This window comes from Tupaia chinensis, unplaced genomic scaffold, assembly GCF_000334495.1.
Source record: "Tupaia chinensis unplaced genomic scaffold, TupChi_1.0 Scaffold000392_1, whole genome shotgun sequence".
NCBI classification, from domain to species: Eukaryota; Metazoa; Chordata; class Mammalia; order Scandentia; family Tupaiidae; genus Tupaia; species Tupaia belangeri.
The window spans coordinates 3607579-3613987 of NW_006159894.1; positions in this window are offsets into that span (position 1 = coordinate 3607579).

Sequence of the window (6409 nt, forward strand, 5' to 3'; positions counted from 1 at the left end):
GAATGGAGGAGAGGGGATTGCTGTGTGACTATCCTCCCTGGAAGGTGATTTCTTACTCTTACTCTCTCTCTCTCTCTCTCTCTCTCTCTCTCTCTTTCTCTTTCTCTGTCTCTGTCTCTTTCTGGTAAGTACATGTGTCCTAAAGCAAGCAAACAAACAAGGAGAGCAAGCAGAATCATCTTGTTGTTTCTTATTCTGTTTATTATAAAGTAATACCCAGTGGAATCATAACCAGATCTTTGTTTGTCATCTGTCTCCTGCTAGCCTTCCCACCTTATCTGTAGGAGTTGCCTTACCCAAGTCTATAGAAGACACACCCAGACTGTAACTGACACAAGAGTAGCCAGCTCCCTTGGCCACCAATACCTAGCTAATGCCCCACTTAGGCTGTGGAGCAGTGGACTCATAGAAATCTTATGGGAGAATCTCATCAAGGCCACAGTCTTAGCTTAGAGTGATGGTTTTTAAGGCTGGGTTCACTTTGAAAGAAGTGCATTCAGTTCTTTCCTTCTACCATGAGAATCTTCTCTTAGGTCCCCACAACTTTATGTGCTTCAGTACCATGTACAGAAAGCACCAACTCAGTTATTACAAGGATCTTTACCCTTGATCACCCAAAGAAAAGACATCAAGTGTTTTCACAAGAATAAATGCCTATCCTTTTAAAATCAGAAAGAGTCTAAAAAATCCAAGCATGGAAAGAAAAGTTAGCCCAAAGATAAACAACAACACTTTTATTGCCAAGTGCAATTGGTAGCACCTAAAAATAATACTGTTTTTTTTTTCTTTGTTTGTTTGTTTGTTTTTGGGGGGAGAGGTTTTTGCTATAGGGCACGTGCGCTCGCCAGACAGACAGAGAGACAGGGAGATAGAAAGCGAGAAATCACCCCCCAGGAGGTATGGCCATGCTGCAATCCCTTCTCCTCCATTCTCCTCTCAGGATCTTGGAAATGCACGCACACGCACCCGGCATGAGTCTCAAGCCACTGGGTCTGGGACGTGAACCACGGTTGACTACATGGGAGTCCAGCGACATAGCCATTTCACTAACTGCTGGTCCCAAAATAATACTGTTTTTAAGAAATGTTTCAGATGACTCCAAAATAAAAAAAAAAATTAAAAAACATATTACTAAAATTTATAAATTTATAAGAAAGTAATTTCTAGATTAAAATAAATATAGTTCTCTGGCCCCCTTGGTCTATGCATAGGATACATTCCTTGATAATACACATTCATAAATACACTGAGTACTATGTAGCTGTGGTTAACTGTATTGTTCCTTGGGTAAGTAAACATGGTTTTGTTTAAATCCTTTAAAAACTACATCTTAAGCATAACTTTCATTTTTAAAATATGTTCTCTATTTCTTGTCTTTCAAATACTTTGAAATATTGGCCTAAAAATCTACATGGAAGATCTTGTGAAAGGGATAGCTTAATATGCTATTAAGAATCAGATACATTGAGGACAGTCAAAGACCTTCTCCCAGACTTCACCCTCCTGCCCCTTAGATCTAGCCAGGACAAGTCAATCAGCAGCCATCCATATCAGCCCCATTCAGGTATTTAGGACCACTGAAGACCCTCTGCCCAAAATTCACCCTCCTGTCCCCCAGATCTAACCAGGAGCTAGGACAAGCCAATCAGCAGTCATTTATATCAGACAAATACTGATTTAGAGATTTCAGGTCACCTCCTCCTGCATTCCTCTGAATGCTCAGATTTAACTACAAAAACTAGAGAAAACCTTACAATTCATCAGGTGACCAGAAGCCATGGCAGAGGCACAAGAAATATGAAAAAGCAAGAAAATATCTGTCCTCTAAGGAAAAAGAATAACTCCTTTTACTCCACTGACAAGGGAACTTGTGGAAATGTCAGATAAAGAATTTAAAATATTCATAGTGACAAAGCTAACAAAAATGCAAAAGAACAGAGACAACAAACTCCAGAAAATTCAGGAGAAAAGAGACAATGAGTTCAAGGAAGTGAGGAAGTTCTTGCACGATCTGAAAGAGGAGATACACATCATAAAAAAAGAATCAAACAGAATTGTTAGCGAAGAAGGTTGTAATACAAGAAATCAAAACCTCCCCTGAAAATATCAAAAGCAGAGTAGATCATGCAGAATATCAAATCTCAGCTGTAGAAGGTAGAACCTCTGACCTAGAAAATTTCACCAAAAAGAATGAGAAAATAACCCAAACAAATGAGAATAACATGAATAATATTATATGCCATTAAACGCCCAAACATCCAAATCATCCACATCCCAGAAGATGAAAAAACTACTAAGAGCATTGATAATCTATTCCATGAAATCCTTCCAAACCTAGAGAGGCACTCAAATATCCAGACTCTAGAAATACAAAGGACTCCACATAGAATTAACACAAGAAGATCTTCCCCAAGGCACACCATAGCCAGATTGACCAAAAACACAGAGACAAGATACTAAATCTGACGAGAGAAACATCAAGTTACTTTCAAAGGATATCCCATTAGGCTAACATCAGACCTCTCATCAAAAGCAATGCAAACAAAGAAACAATAGCAAAATATATTTAAAGTGTTAAGTGAAAACAATTTCAACCAAGAATATTATATCCAGCAGAATTATCTTTCATATGTGTGTGGAGGGGGGGAGACAAAAACATTATCAGATAAGCAACACCTAAAAGAGAATTTACTAACACCAGAGCAGCTCTCTAAGAAGTGCTAAAGAGAGTGCTATATCAAGAAAACTAAGTACAAAAAAAAAAAAAAAAAAAAAAAAAAAAAAAAACAAGAAAATGGCTAGTCTAATGGTAGGGGAAAAGTCCAGAGTTAAATGTTAAACTTCTAGAGTTTAAATGGAAAGATCAGATCACAGAACACTGCAAATTCAGTAGAAGGGAGATTAAATACATGAGAGTAAACCAGTGAAAAAGAATGTTTTTAACTATAGGATAAATTATTACTGATTTTCTTTATTTCTTTGATTTCTATATTTAAAGATTTTTATAGTCTCTTGAACTGTTGCTTGGTTCCTCAATCTACTATTTGAACTGAATCCTAGCCTTTTTCCTGACTTTAAGTTTTAAGCAGATTTCTCTTAACATTTTTTGATTTTGATCTATTAAAACTAAAACTGTTTTTCTTGAAATTAAAAACTACATATTAGTATATATTTAGTGACTGTGGTAAGCTATATAGCCCCAGCTAGGTGCTACTTTATAGTATGTTCACTGTACTCACTGAGATTTATGCCAGCAGTCAGACATGTGTTCATAAATGTGTATTTATCAGCTTTCCTTGCTATTAAAAGTTTTAAAATTAATTAAGATATTTAGTGAATCAGTAAAATTTGGAAAAAAATAAAGACATGGTAAACAACTGTAGATACCAGAGACAGTGTGGGAAGAGGGGTGGAATTGGTAGAGCATGAGAGGTAGGGAACCAAGGGGGGGAAAGCAAAATATGTAAGAAACAAGAAATAGATAATTAATTGTTGATGATAACATGTACAGTAATATCTTTGGTTGAGCCAATATACAATATATTTTGGATGAAAAATCTCATTTTGTATACTGTATTGATGTACAGTGAATGAATGTAAATAAGTATATTTTAATTAAATGAATAAATAAAATTTTAAAAATTAAAAAAAATCAGACATGTTATTCTGCCTACATTTTAAATGTTTTGCAATGTATACTGTTCAGAGACCATAATATCATTAAAAATAAAATATTTTGATAGAGAAAAAAATACCTACATCAACAGCATTTAAAAAATGAATTTGTGAAAAAACAGAATTGATTCCATATGGGATAAGGTTCCAACCCTAAATATTCTATGAATTCATGCTTCTTTTATTTTTAAGAGAGATTTTTGCTATAGGGTGTGTGTGCTCACCAGAAAGACAGAGAGAAACAGAGTGACAGAAAGTGAGAAATCATGGGGGGATGGACATGCCACAATCCCTTTTCCACCATTCTCTTCTTGGGATCTTGGGCACGCACACACCTGTACCTGGCATGAGTTTCAAGCCACTGGGTCCAGGACTCGAGCCACGGTTGACTAAGTGGGAGCCCAGCAACATAACTGTTATGCCATCTGCTGGTCCCCAATCCATGCTTTATTTTTAAAAAATGTAACTTCTGCTCTCTTGGGCCTGTCACTGGAAGATGTGTGAATGATCCTAAAGGCAACAGACCCTGTTAGAATTTGGATAATTCTCTCTCAGTCTACAAGTACTAGCCTTGAAGATCTGTGACAATTTACTTTCATAGGAATAATTATTTTCCCCATAGCAGACAGAACTAAAATGCCTTTAAAGTAAATTATTTATGCACTGTACAATTCATAACAAAAAGTTCTCAGGAGGTTTACATTCTGACTTTCAAATATTAAAAATTTTTAAAATGTCACTACCTTTAGAACAGGGTAAATATTTTACCCAAAAAACTCAGCAGAAATTTTCACCTCTCCTTTTAAGTTCTCAATTTACTTCTCCAACTCTGAGAATGTCGTGATTGGGATATTAATTATTTTTAAACATTTAATTACTGTCTGTGTGTCATGTTTTATGTTTGGAGCCATTTCTCAAAAGGCTAGAACAAACACAATGTAGCATCATTAAAACTATGCACAAATAACAGGTTTACTGCAGCAAAATACTTTTCAGCAGCATCAATAAAACCTCTCCAGCAAACACAGGGAGTCAATGGTCAGAGTCTCAGGGGGCCTTCCACACAGGATACGCATCTTGTTACAGAATTCCTCAATGCCTTTTTGCTGTCTCCCTAATGACCAGTTAAATGGGCTCCCTAAATGGGCTCCCTCGAGGATGCTTGAGTCAGTGCCAGTTTGAAAACTGCTGAGGAAACATCCTCTTTTACTGGAAATGATTTCCATCAAACTGCCATGTGCCATATTTAGACTCACAGCTTAGTAACACCCAACAGAAGAGGCTAAGTTTGCAGGATAGGAGGCCCTGTGCTATGAGAAAAGAACTTGCTTTTGTCTGGCCCAAGTAACCGCAGGGTATGGAGCTGGTGAGTCTGTGGTGGTCTGTAACCCTTGGGACAGAAATACTCCATTCTCTCTGGACAGACAGGCCTCCCTTTCCTAGAGGCGGCTGACTCTTCCTTCCCATCTGGCTTGTCCCACAAATCAGAGATCTGGATGGGAGGTGTTGATTCAAGTCTAGCCCACGTCTGGCTGGCAATAGAACATCTAATCCCAATGACTCTGCTTGCTTGAGTTCAACGAAGAGACTGCAGGCAAATGTATCTTCACTTCCACTTAAAATTAAATCATGTAAAAAAATATATTAAAGTAGCTTGAGTCAGAAAGTACAATTCTGCTGAAAAACAGAGTCACCAAAGTATAGAAATTCACAGTCCTGCTGCAGTGGCTCAGGCCAGCAGTGTGCTGCCCTGTGGTACAGGGACGTGACACAGATGACTGAGGGTTTAGATCCTGAGTTGACCTGAAACATTCCAGGCACTCACATGTACCCAGGATCCTGCTGACTAGCTGCTGAGGGCTGGGGAAAGAAGCTCATGGTGTGAGGAGACTCTGTCAAAGCTTGCTTTCTCTCTTTCTCATGCACATGTACTCTTCCACTCTTTCATAAAAGAAATACACTAAAAACCTTAGAAATAAATGTATACACACACACACGTATACTTACACATATTTGCAAGCAAATAATTTGACATAAATATTTAAGTGATCTTACGTAGACATAGGACTTTCTCCCTAATTTTTCCTTGTCTTCTCCCTTCCCACCTACCTACCTGCCCACAGCAACTCATATAAATGACACAGTTAATGTCCTGCCTTGTCTTTCTTTATGCAGACATGTTGTTGCTGACACACATACATATATCTATATAGATACCTCTTCATGTCTGTCATTGTTTTCTACTAAAATAGAATCAGATTACAAGTACTTTTCTATGTCTTAATTTTTCTCTCTAAAAAAGAATGTAGGAAAATTCCTCCACATCAGCCCCTGTAGCTCTGACTCACTTTCCTATGTCATTGCATATTATTCCAAGGTCCAGACATTTCATAATCTTTAAAACCATTCACCTATGAATAGGCAAAACTTCTTGAATTTCATTCTGCTCTATTTCTATAACTTTCCATTGGAAAGCAAGACAAAAAAATGTTCACCCAAGTCTTTAATCTATTTTCTTAAAAAAAAAAAAATAGATCTCATACTGGCACAAACACAAGCTTAATCTTAAATTCAGTGTAAAGACCAATGCAGTCTTTTATTATTATTCAAATGCAAAGAGGACAACACATCAGGAGACAACTGCCAGAGAAAAGACTCTCTTACTCACAGTCACTAAGAATAGAGAGCAGGGCCACTGGAAAGCCCCAGGTTTGGTCAGAAGGCAGAGGATGTG